Genomic DNA, 13,216 nt, shown 5'->3' with positions numbered 1-13,216 from the left:
ATGCCTGCACTCCCACCACTTCCAACTGTACATTGTTGCCGCCATGTAGAGTTGTAGGTGCACTGCTGCCAACATGGACCCCATCTCCAAAGTACAGGGCCTTGTGTAGACATGAGGAAAGGACCTGCAAATTAGGAGGTAGACACGGATGATGAGTTACACATCAATGCAACATGCAGTGTACAACACAACAGCAATATGCACTAGGAATGTATACACAGTATTGACTAGACTACCCACACATGTAGTGGGAGTCCAATGTCACCATGTACGTCAATGTCACTTGGGCACACCCTTTGCAAGCCCATGGAAACGGGAAGCAGGAGGGGTGTGTGTGACAAAAACCCAAGCATCTGAACCAAATACATGACAAGCCTGCATGTGCCCAGCCACAATGCAGCGTATGCCCACAGGAGCCACAGAAGGCAACACATTGTCCCAAAAAAAAGAACATTTTGAAGAAAAAAATAAAAAAAATAAATAAAAATAAAAAATGGCCATTAATGGGCCCGGGGGGGTTGGGGAGGCCACCCAGGAGGTCCGAGGACAGGGTGCACACCAAAACCCACCTGTGTGGATCTTGCGAAAAAAAAACACCTCCATGGGCTCATGGCCCACACGGCTACCCTATTGTGGGAGTATCACTGCTGTTGCTATTATCACCCTGTGCAGCTGCATCCGGACGTGGTTGCACTATGGGAGGCGGCCCATGCATGGCCCTAGTCTGTTCCTCCATGGCTGCAAGCATGCGGGTGTGGTAGGTCTCGTTCTGGAGGATGAGTGTGCGGAGGTCCCCATGCAACAACTCACAGGATGCCCGGACGTCTGCCCTAGTTGCCTGCATCTCAGCTGAGAGCGTACGGGTGAGACGCTCCAGCTGCTGTTCTGTCCTTCGGTTTGTTGAAGCCTCAAGCTCAACAAGAGTCGTCCTGAGGTGCAGGATTTTCACGTGCCAAATCACTCCGTATCAAGCTGGCCACGCTTTCACACACGGAAGACCACGCTCCTGCCCACGCTCCTGCCCAGAAGGCCAAATTACTGCCCCCCAGAGCCCTGAGCACGCTCCCACCTGCCATCTGCTGCTGCCTGACTGCCTGCTGCCCACGTGCCCTGCCATTTGCTGCCTGCACATCAGCCAGGGGTGCTGTTGTTGTGACCACCCCTGCTGGAACCGAAGACTCCCGACTGCTTTTCCATAGCCCCACAGCCCAGCCCCAGGACCCAGTTGCCCACCCACTCCTGCCTCTGGGGTTGCCATGTCGGGCACTGCAACATCTGGCACCAGTGGCAACCCCCCGCCAAGGAGGCAGAGGGGCACCAGCTTCACTGCCATCGAAGTTGGTGTCCTGGTGGAGCATGTCCTGGGGCACTATGAAGCCCTCTTCGGAAGGTTGCGCGCCGACAAGGAAGGACAGACTCGGATCTGGATGGACATCATGACGGCCATCAACGCGGAGGAGGTGGCAGTCCTCGACTACGAACGTGTCAGGAAGCGCTGGGAGGACTTCAGGTCCAGGACCATCAACAAGGCCCAGCGCCTCCTGAGGGCAGCGGATGCTAAGGGGCGCCGGGGCCACTTGTCGGAAGATCAGATGAGGGTCCTGGAACGCATATCCCCAGCGCTCCACGTCCAGGTCCTTGAGAGGCAGACCCGTCTGGAGTCGAGCGGTAAGTGTACATGCATACTGATTGTAAGCTGTGCGTGTGGTGTGCCAGGAGTGTGCAGGTTGAACATGTATTTTTATGTGGGCAAGTAGGGGGGGTGTACAGGGCCGTGAGGGTGACACATGCTAGGGTTCTCATGTGTGACACATGGATGGTGCTTGTGTGTGTGGGCTTGCATGGCACAGGATGTGGAGGAATGATTGTCAGGTGTGACATGGATGTCGATCGGAACACTGCGACAGTTGGCGGAGGTGTACACATGCATGCAAGTTTGGTGGTGTGTGTGCATGTGTAGTGTACTCCCTATGTTGCATGTGATGTGTGGATGACCTTTGGCTGCTCATGCTGTTGTATGTGAATGGATGGTGCTGGCTGTTGCAATATGCCTGTGGTATGGCTCATGTGTGGAAGTTGAAATGACATGTGTGTTGGGGATTGTGATGCCATGTCTGAGGTTTACCAATGCCACTCATGTATGACTGTCATGTGTGTATGAGTCCATTGGACAGTGCCCTGATGCCTGTGTTTTCTTTCTCCCTGTCTGCAGCGTCAACTGATGAAGAGGGCGAGAAGGTGCTGTGGAGCACAGCGGCAGGGATCGCACCACCAGCCGGAGACGCAAGGCCCGGATCCCCTCCCAGGTTCTGATCTCGTCGGGGAGTGAGGAGTCCGGTGCCGTGTCCCAGGCTGCAGCTGCCGAGGGGAGGTCCAAGAGGTGGAGGTTGGAGTTGGCAGCAGAAGGGGCAGCTGGGACCCCACAGGGCCCAACAGAGGAAGATGGAACGGAGTCATCCAGATTGGTGGGGGGTTTGGAGGAGGAGGAGGCCGTGCAAGCGACAGAGGCGGGGTATGGAGGTGGGGATTCCACTGGTGCTAGTGGTGCAGTGCAGGATCTGGGACAGGAGGCAGCACAGGCCGCCGCGGAGGTGCCTGTGTGCAATCCTGTCCCTGCTCCTGTCACTGCATCATCTTGCACCAGCGGGGATGCCTACCTCCAGACCCGTTCTCAGGGAGGGGATTGGCTTACAACACCTGGCCTTCCTCTCCCTGCGGATGTGGCTATCCTGCACCAGGTTGAGCCTGTCCAGGGTGGGGTGGCGTTGCGTCAACGGGCCATGCGAGCTGACCTGCAGTCTTTTCATGATGAGTCTGCACGTCTTCTTGCATGGCTCGTTGACTGCGTTGACCCACTGGGACAGCTCACCAGGGCTGGATTCCTCCGTTTCCTGGACCTTGTTCCGACCCCCTCCTCCACGGAACCCCCTATGCCTCAGTCGTCCTCCATGCCATCTTCCCACCCATGTGTCACCTGGGTGCCCTGTGGAGCTGCCTCCGACCGTGTGGCCAGGCTGGTGGACAACAGATCCCTGCCACAGTCAGGAGTCGGACGTCCAGCAGGGGTGGCCACATCAACGACTGCACCCCAACTGGAGGAGGATGTGCAGGCACCATCGGACAGGGCACATGGACAGCAGCAGCTGCAGCAGCAGGAGGCTGTAGGTGGGAGCCACGATAGCTCGGGGCCTTCAACATCGGAGGGGCAGGCTTCGGCCGGAGGGCAGGAGGACCTTGGACGGGAAGTGTCTTCCGTGTGGCAGCGGTTGGGCCACGCCATAGATGCGGAGCGGCAGCGGGCGGAAGAGGCGCGGCTCACGATGGTCAGGGCGGAGAGGCCCTGAGGCGGGCCGAGTGCCTCGAGGCAATCCGCAGGGAGTTGGAGGTGAACATGTCGGCCTCCCTGCGGACCCTCGGGGCCATGGAACAGGACCGCCTCCGGGACATAGACGAGGAGTTCGATGATGCCCTGGCCCTGAACACCACTAAGTGAGCCGCTGGACTGGCCCGCCGCCATTGTATATAGTTATTTAGTGATAGGTTTCCTTTATAGTTTATTTTTATTTGGAGTCGACGGACACTGCTCCACCTTTTGTATATATTTCCATTTTAGATAGGTTTTTTGGTAGGTTTCATTTCTTCTGTTGGGATGATGGACCCTGAATACTTTGTACATAGTTGGACTTTGGATTTGGATATTTTTTTTACTATGGATATTTTTTTCCATGGAGCAATGGTTTTCATTTTCTTTTTTCCCTTCATTTCCTTTTTATGGACTTGAACTTTGGAAGACATTTTTTAGGATTATCATTTATTGATTTTAATTTGAAAAGGGACAGCCAGCTTGATTTTGTTATTTTTTTTACTTGTGTATTTTGTTTCATTTTGATTGCCATTACTGTTGTTATTAATACATTATTTGGATTTTTTCATTCTTCAATGTGTGGTTTCATCTCATTGTTTTCATGCATGTCATGATATGGGTTTTCAGGTTCACTTGCAACCATTGTGTGTGTGTGAGACACATGTGTTGATTTACATTGTTTCCATTGGAGTAGTATCATGGGTGCATGTAATACTTGGTTGTGTCTTTGGGCTGTGGTGGCTGGCCATGAGGCCCATGCTTGAGGATTGTCAGGGCCTGTGGGCAGGGTGACATGGGTGGGGGCCTGGTGGGGGATGCCCATGGTGGCTGGGGGGTGGGGGTGGTGGGAGACATGAGTGGGGGCCTGGTGGGGGATGTCCATGGTGGCTGGGGGGTGGGGGTGGTGGGAGACTTGGGTGGGGGCCTGGTGGAGGCTGCCCCTGCACTGCTGGGGGGTGGGGGTGGTGGGAGACATGAGTGGGGGCCTGATGGGGGATGCCCATGGTGGCTGGGGGGTGGGGGTGGTGGGAGACATGAGTGGGGGCCTGGTGGGGGATGCCCATGGTGGCTGGTGGGGGGTGGGGGTGGTGGTAGACATGAGTTGGACATGAGTGGGGGCCTGGTGGTGCTGGCCCTGCACTGCTGGGGGGTGGGGGTGGTGGGAGACATGAGTGGGGGCCTGGTGGGGGATGCCCATGGTGGCTGGGGGGTGGGGGTGGTGGGAGACATGAGTGGGGGCCTGGTGGAGGGTGCCCATGGTGGCTGGGGGGGGTGGGGGTGGTGGGAGACATGAGTGGGGGCCTGGTGGAGGCTGCCCATGGTGGCTGGGGGGTGGGGGTGTTGGGAGACATGGGTGGGGGCCTGGTGGAGGCTGCCCCTGCACTGCTGGGGGGTGGGGGTGGTGGGAGACATGAGTGGGGGCCTGGTGGGGGATGCCCATGGTGGCTGGGGGGTGGGGGTCATGGGAGACATGAGTGGGGGCCTGGTGGGGGATGCCCATGGTGGCTGGGGGGTGGGGGTGGTGGGAGACATGAGTGGGGGCCTGGCGGGGGATGCCCATGGTAGCTGGGGGGGTGGGGGTGGTGGGAGACATGAGTTGGACATGAGTGGGGGTCTGGCGGTGCTGCCCCTGCACTGCTGGGGGGTGGGGGTGGTGGGAGACATGAGTGGGGGCCTGGTGGGGGATGCCCATGGTGGCTGGGGGGTGGGGGTGGTGGGAGACATGAGTGGGGGCCTGGTGGGGGATGCCCATGGTGGCTGGGGGGGTGGGGGTGGTGGGAGACATGAGTTGGACATGAGTGGGGGCCTGGTGGTGCTGGCCCTGCACTGCTGGGGGTGGGGGTGGTGGGAGACATGAGAGGGGGCCTGGTGGGGGATGCCCATGGTGGCTGGGGGGTGGGGGTGGTGGGAGACATGAGTGGGGGCCTGGTGGAGGGTGCCCATGGTGGCTGGGGGGTTGGGGGTGGTGGGAGACATGAGTGGGGGCCTGGTGGAGGCTGCCCATGGTGGCTGGGGGGTGGGGGTGGTGGGAGACATGAGTGGGGGCCTGGTGGGGGAAGCCCATGGTGGCTGGGGGGTGGGGGTGGTGGGAGACATGAATGGGGGCCTGGTGGGGGATGCCCATGGTGGCTGGGGGGTGGGGGTGGTGGGAGACATGAGTTGGACATGAGTGGGGGCCTGGTGGTGCTGGCCCTGCACTGCTGGGGTGTGGGGGTGGTGGGAGACATGAGTGGGGGCCTGGTGGGGGATGCCCATGGTGGCTGGGGGGTGGGGGTGGGGGTGGTGTTAGACATGAGTGGGGGCCTGGTGGGGGATGCCCATAGTGGCTGGGGGGGTGGGGGTGGTGTGAGACATGAGTTGGACATGAGTGGGGCCTGGTGGTGCTGCCCCTGCACTGCTGGGGGGTGGGGGTGGTGGGAGACATGAGTGGGGGCCTGGTGGGGGATGCCCATGGTGGCTGGGGGGTGGGGTGGTGGGAGACATGAGTGGGGGTCTGGTGGGCGATGCCCATGGTGGCTGGGGGGGTGGGGGTGGTGGGAGACATGAGTTGGACATGAGTGGGGGCCTGGTGGTACTGGCCCTGCACTGCTGGGGGGTGGTGGTGGTGGGAGACATGAGTGGGGGCCTGGTGGGGGATGCCCATGGTGGCTGGGGGGTGGGGGTGGTGGGAGACATGAGTGGGGGCCTTGTAGAGGGTGCCCATGGTGGCTGGGGGGGTGGGGGTGGTGGGAGACATGAGTGGGGGCCTGGTGGAGGCTGCCCATGGTGGCTGGGGGGTGGTGGGAGACATGGGTGGGGGCCTGGTGGAGGCTGCCCCTGCACTGCTGGGGGTGGGGGTGGTGGGAGACATGAGTGGGGGCCTGGTGGGGGATGCCCATGTTGGCTGGGGGGTGGGGGTGGTGGGAGACATGAGTGGGGGCCTGGTGGGGGATGCCCATGGTGGCTGGGGGGTGGGGGTGGTGGGAGACATGAGTTGGACATGAGTGGGGGCCTGGTGGTGCTGGCCCTGCACTGCTGGGGGGTGGGGGGGGTGGGAGACATGAGTGGGGGCCTGGTGGGGGATTGCCATGGTGGCTGGGGGGTGGGGGTGGTGGGAGACATGAGTGGGGGCCTGGTGGAGGGTGCCCCACACACCTGGGGGGGTGGGGGTGGTGGGAGACATGAGTTGGACATGAGTGGGGGCCTGGTGGAGGGTGCCCCACACTGCTGGGGGGGTGGGGGTGGTTGGAGACATGAGTGGGGGCTTGGTGGGGGATGCCCATGGTGGCTGGGGGGTGAGGGTGGTGGGAGACATGAGTGGGGGCCTGGTGGGGGATGCCCATGGTGGCTGGGGGTGCGGGTGGAGGGAGACATGAGTGGGGGCCTGGTGGAGGGTGCCCCACACTGCTGGGGGGGTGGGGGTGGTGGGAGACATGAGTGGGGGCCTGTTGGAAGGTGCCCCACACTGCTGGGGGGGGTGGGGGTGGTGGGAGACATGAGTGGGGGCCTGGTGGTGGCTGCCCATGGTGGCTGGGGGGTGGGGGTGGTGGGAGACATGAGTTGGACATGAGTGGGGGCCTGGTGGTGCTGGCCCTGCACTGCTGGGGGGTGGGGGTGGTGGGAGACGTGGGTGGGGGCCTGGTGGAGGCTGCCCCTGCACTGCTGGGGGGTGGGGGGTGGGGGTGGTGGGAGACATGAGTGGGGGCCTGGTGGGGGATGCCCATGGTGGCTGGGGGGTGGGGGTGGTGGGAGACATGAGTGGGGGCCTGGTGGGGGATGCCCATGGTGGCTGGGGTGGTGGGGGTGGTGGGAGACATGAGTTGGACATGAGTGGGGGCCTGGTGGTGCTGGCCCTGCACTGCTGGGGGGTGGGGGTGGTGGGAGACATGAGTGGGGGCCTGGTGGGGGATGCCCGTGGTGGCTGGGGGATGGGGGTGGTGGGAGACATGAGTGGGGGCCTGGTGGAGGGTGCCCATGGTGGCTGGGGGGGTGGGGGTGGTGGGAGACATGAGTGGGGGCCTGGTGGAGGCTGCCCATGGTGGCTGGGGGGTGGGGGTGGTCGGAGACATGAGTGGGGGCCTGGTGGGGGATGCCCATGGTGGCTGGGGGGGTGGGGGTGGTGGGAGACATGAGTTGGACATGAGTGGGGGCCTGGTGGTGCTGGCCCTGCACTGCTGGGGGGTGGGGGTGGTGGGAGACATGAGTGGGGGCCTGGTGGGGGATGCCCATGGTGGCTGGGGGGTGGGGGTGGTGGGAGACATGAGTGGGGGCCTGGTGGGGGATGCCCATGGTGGCTGGGGGGTGGGGGTGGTGGGAGACATGAGTTGGACATGAGTGGGGGCCTGGTGGTGCTGCCCCTGCACTGCTGGGGCGGTGGGAGACATGAGTGGGGGCCTGGTGGGGGATGCCCATGGTGGCTGGGGGGTGGGGGTGGTGGGAGACATGAGTGGGGGCCTGGTGGGGGATGCCCATGGTGGCTGGGGGGGTGGGGGTGGTGGGAGACATGAGTTGGACATGAGTGGGTGCCTGGTGGTGCTGGCCCTGCACTGCTGGGGGGTGGGAGACATGAGTGGGGGCCTGGTGGGGGATGCCCATGGTGGCTGGGGGGTGGGGGTGGTGGGAGACATGAGTGGGGGCCTGGTGGAGGGTGCCCATGGTGGCTGGGGGGGTGGGGGTGGTGGGAGACATGAGTGGGGGCCTGGTGGAGGATGCCCATGGTGTCTGGGGTGTGGGGGTGGTGGGAGACATGGGTGGGGGCCTGGTGGAGGCTGCCCCTGCACTGCTGGGGGATGGGGGTGGTGGGAGACATGAGTGGGGGCCTGGTGGGGGATGCCCATGGTGGCTGGGGGTGGGGGTGGTGGGAGACATGAGTGGGGGCCTGGTGGGGGATGCCCATGGTGGCTGGGGGGTGGGGGTGGTGGGAGACATGAGTTGGACATGAGTGGGGGCCTGGTGGTGCTGGCCCTGCACTGCTGGGGGGTGGGGGTGGTGGGAGACATGAGTGGGGGCCTGGTGGGGGGTGCCCATGGTGGCTGGGGGGTGGGGGTGGTGGGAGACATGAGTGGGGGCCTGGTGGGGGATGCCCATGGTGGCTGGGGGGTGGGGGTGGTGGGAGACATGAGTTGGACATGAGTGGGGGCCTGGTGGTGCTGGCCCTGCACTGCTGGGGGGTGGGGGTGGTGGGAGACATGAGTGGGGGCCTGGTGGGGGATGCCCATGGTGGCTGGGGGGTGGGGGTGGTGGGAGACATGAGTGGGGGCCTGGTGGAGTGTGCCCCACACTGCTGGGGGGTGGGGGTGGTGGGAGACATGAGTTGGGGCCTGGTGGGGGATGCCCATGGTGGCTGGGGGGTGGGGGTGGTGGGAGACATGAGTGGGGGCCTGGTGGGGGATGCCCATGGTGGCTGGGGGGTGGGGGTGGTGGGAGACATGAGTGGGGGCCTGGTGGAGGGTGCCCCACACTGATGGGGGGGTGGGGGTGGTGGGAGACATGAGTTGGACATGAGTGGGGGCCTGGTGGAAGGTGCCCCACACTGCTGGGGGGGTGGGGGTGGTGGGAGACATGAGTGGGGGCCTGGTGGGGGATGCCCATGGTGGCTGGGGGTGGGGGTGGTGGGAGACATGAGTGGGGGCCTGGTGGGGGATGCCCATGGTGGCTGGGGGTGGGGGTGGTGGGAGACATGAGTGGGGGCCTGGTGGAGGGTGCCCCACACTGCTGGGGGGGTGGGGGTGGTGGGAGACATGAGTGGGGGCCTGGTGGAGGGTGCCCCACACTGCTAGGGGGGTGGGGGTGGTGGGAGACATGAGTGGGGGCCTGGTGGTGGCTGCCCATGGTGGCTGGGGGGGGGTGGGGGTGGTGGGAGACATGAGTTGGACATGAGTGGGGGCCTGGTGGTGCGGGCCCTGCACTGCTGGTGGGTGGGGGTGGTGGGAGACATGGGTGGGGGCCTGGTGGAGGCTGCCCCTGCACTGCTGGGGGGTGGGGGTGGTGGGAGACATGAGTGGGGGCCTGGTGGGGGATGCCCATGGTGGCTGGGGTGTGGGGGTGGTGGTTTGACATGAGTGGGGGCCTGGTGGGGGATGCCCATGGTGGCTGGGGGGGGGTGGGGGTGGTGGGAGACATGAGTTGGACATGAGTGGGGGCCTGGTGGTGCTGGCCCTGCACTGCTGGGGGGTCGGGGTGGTGGGAGACATGAGTGGGGGCCTGGTGGAGGCTTCCCATGGTGGCTGGGGGGTGGGGGTGGTCGGAGACATGGGAGGGGGCCTGGTGGAGGCTGCCTCTGCACTGCTGGGGGGTGGGGGTGGTGGGAGACATGAGTGGGGGCCTGGTGGGGGATGCCCATGGTGGCTGGGGGGTGGGGGTGGTGGGAGACATGAGTGGGGGCCTGGTGGGGGATGCCCATGGTGGCTGGGGGGGTGGGGGTGGTGGGAGACATGAGTTGGACATGAGTGGGGGCCTGGTGGTGCTGGCCCTGCACTGCTGGGGGGTGGGGGTGGTGGGAGACATGAGTGGGGGCCTGGTGGGGGATGCCCATGGTGGCTGGGGGGTGGGGGTGGTGGGAGACATGAGTGGGGGCCTGGTGGGGGATGCCCATGGTGGCTGGGGGGTGGGGGTGGTGGGAGACATGAGTTGGACATGAGTGGGGGCCTGGTGGTGCTGCCCCTGCACTGCTGGGGCGGTGGGAGACATGAGTGGGGGCCTGGTGGGGGATGCCCATGGTGGCTGGGGGGTGGGGGTGGTGGGAGACATGAGTGGGGGCCTGGTGGGGGATGCCCATGTTGGCTGGGGGGGTGGGGGTGGTGGGAGACATGAGTTGGACATGAGTGGGTGCCTGGTGGTGCTGGCCCTGCACTGCTGGGGGGTGGGAGACATGAGTGGGGGCCTGGTGGGGGATGCCCATGGTGGCTGGGGGGTGGGGGTGGTGGGAGACATGAGTGGGGGCCTGGTGGAGGGTGCCCATGGTGGCTGGGGGGGTGGGGGTGGTGGGAGACATGAGTGGGGGCCTGGTGGAGGCTGCCCATGGTGGCTGGGGTGTGGGGGTGGTGGGAGACATGGGTGGGGGCCTGGTGGAGGCTGCCCCTGCACTGCTGGGGGGTGGGGGTGGTGGGAGACATGAGTGGGGGCCTGGTGGGGGATGCCCATGGTGGCTGGGGGGTGGGGGTGGTGGGAGACATGAGTGGGGGCCTGGTGGGGGATGCCCATGGTGGCTGGGGGGTGGGGGTGGTGGGAGACATGAGTTGGACATGAGTGGGGGCCTGGTGGTGCTGGCCCTGCACTGCTGGGGGGTGGGGGTGGTGGGAGACATGAGTGGGGGCCTGGTGGGGGGTACCCATGGTGGCTGGGGGGTGGGGGTGGTGGGAGACATGAGTGGGGGCCTGGTGGGGGATGCCCATGGTGGCTGGGGGGTGGGGGTGGTGGGAGACATGAGTTGGACATGAGTGGGGGCCTGGTGGTGCTGGCCCTGCACTGCTGGGGGGTGGGGGTGGTGGGAGACATGAGTGGGGGCCTGGTGGGGGATGCCCATGGTGGCTGGGGGGTGGGGGTGGTGGGAGACATGAGTGGGGGCCTGGTGGAGTGTGCCCCACACTGCTGGGGGGTGGGGGTGGTGGGAGACATGAGTTGGGGCCTGGTGGGGGATGCCCATGGTGGCTGGGGGGTGGTGGTGGTGGGAGACATGAGTGGGGGCCTGGTGGGGGATGCCCATGGTGGCTGGGGGGTTGGGGTGGTGGGAGACATGAGTGGGGGCCTGGTGGAGGGTGCCCCACACTGCTGGGGGGTGTGGGGGTGGTGGGAGACATGAGTTGGACATGAGTGGGGGCCTGGTGGAAGGTGCCCCACACTGCTGGGGGGGTGGGGGTGGTGGGAGACATGAGTGGGGGCCTGGTGGGGGATGCCCATGGTGGCTGGGGGTGGGGGTGGTGGGAGACATGAGTGGGGGCCTGGTGGGGGATGCCCATGGTGGCTGGGGGTGGGGGTGGTGGGAGACATGAGTGGGGGCCTCGTGGAGGGTGCCCCACACTGCTGGGGGGGTGGGGGTGGTGGGTGACATGAGTGGGGGCCTGGTGGAGGGTGCCCCACACTGCTAGGGGGTGGGGGTGGTGGGAGACATGAGTGGGGGCCTGGTGGTGGCTGCCCATGGTGGCTGGGGGGGGGGGTGGTGGGAGACATGAGTTGGACATGAGTGGGGGCCTGGTGGTGCTGGCCCTGCACTGCTGGTGGGTGGGGGTGGTGGGAGACATGGGTGGGGGCCTGGTGGAGGCTGCCCCTGCACTGCTGGGGGGTGGGGGTGGTGGGAGACATGAGTGGGGGCCTGGTGGGGGATGCCCATGGTGGCTGGGGTGTGGGGGTGGTGGTTTGACATGAGTGGGGGCCTGGTGGGGGATGCCCATGGTGGCTGGGGGGGGTGGGGGTGGTGGGAGACATGAGTTGGACATGAGTGGGGGCCTGGTGGTGCTGGCCCTGCACTGCTGGGGGGTCGGGGTGGTGGGAGACATGAGTGGGGGCCTGGTGGGGGATGCCCATGGTGGCTGGGGGGTGGGGGTGGTCGGAGACATGGGTGGGGGCCTGGTGGAGGCTGCCTCTGCACTGCTGGGGGGTGGGGGTGGTGGGAGACATGAGTGGGGGCCTGGTGGGGGATGCCCATGGTGGCTGGGGGGTGGGGGTGGTGGGAGACATGAGTGGGGGCCTGGTGGGGGATGCCCATGGTGGCTGGGGGGGTGGGGGTGGTGGGAGACATGAGTTGGACATGAGTGTGGGCCTGGTGGTGCTGGCCCTGCACTGCTGGGGGGTGGGGGTGGTGGGAGACATGAGTGGGGGCCTGGTGGGGGATGCCCATGGTGGCTGGGGGGTGGGGGTGGTGGGAGACATGAGTGGGGGCCTGGTGGGGGATGCCCATGGTGGCTGGGGGGTGGGGGTGGTGGGAGACATGAGTTGGACATGAGTGGGGGCCTGGTGGTGCTGCCCCTGCACTGCTGGGGCGGTGGGAGACATGAGTGGGGGCCTGGTGGGGGATGCCCATGGTGGCTGGGGGGTGGGGGTGGTGGGAGACATGAGTGGGGGCCTGGTGGGGGATGCCCATGGTGGCTGGGGGGGTGGGGGTGGTGGGAGACATGAGTTGGACATGAGTGGGTGCCTGGTGGTGCTGGCCCTGCACTGCTGGGGGGTGGGAGACATGAGTGGGGGCCTGGTGGGGGATGCCCATGGTGGCTGGGGGGTGGGGGTGGTGGGAGACATGAGTGGGGGCCTGGTGGAGGGTGCCCATGGTGGCTGGGGGGGTGGGGGTGGTGGGAGACATGAGTGGGGGCCTGGTGGAGGCTGCCCATGGTGGCTGGGGTGTGGGGGTGGTGGGAGACATGGGTGGGGGCCTGGTGGAGGCTGCCCCTGCACTGCTGGGGGGTGGGGGTGGTGGGAGACATGAGTGGGGGCCTGGTGGGGGATGCCCATGGTGGCTGGGGGGTGGGGGTGGTGGGAGACATGAGTGGGGGCCTGGTGGGGGATGCCCATGGTGGCTGGGGGGTGGGGGTGGTGGGAGACATGAGTTGGACATGAGTGGGGGCCTGGTGGTGCTGGCCCTGCACTGCTGGGGGGTGGGGGTGGTGGGAGACATGAGTGGGGGCCTGGTGGGGGGTGCCCATGGTGGCTGGGGGGTGGGGGTGGTGGGAGACATGAGTGGGGGCCTGGTGGGGGATGCCCATGGTGGCTGGGGGGTGGGGGTGGTGGGAGACATGTTTTGGACATGAGTGCGGGCCTGGTGGTGCTGGCCCTGCACTGCTGGGGGTTGGGGGTGGTGGGAGACATGAGTGGGGGCCTGGTGGGGGATGCCCATGGTGGCTGGGGGGTGGGGGTGGTGGGAGACATGAGTGGGGGCCTGGT

This window comes from Ambystoma mexicanum, chromosome 1p (genome assembly GCF_040938575.1).
Source record: "Ambystoma mexicanum isolate Mex_15411 chromosome 1p, UKY_AmexF1_1, whole genome shotgun sequence".
Lineage (NCBI taxonomy): Eukaryota > Metazoa > Chordata > Amphibia > Caudata > Ambystomatidae > Ambystoma > Ambystoma mexicanum.
The sequence above is the reverse complement of the archived record's forward strand: the minus strand, read 5'-3'. Positions refer to the sequence as shown.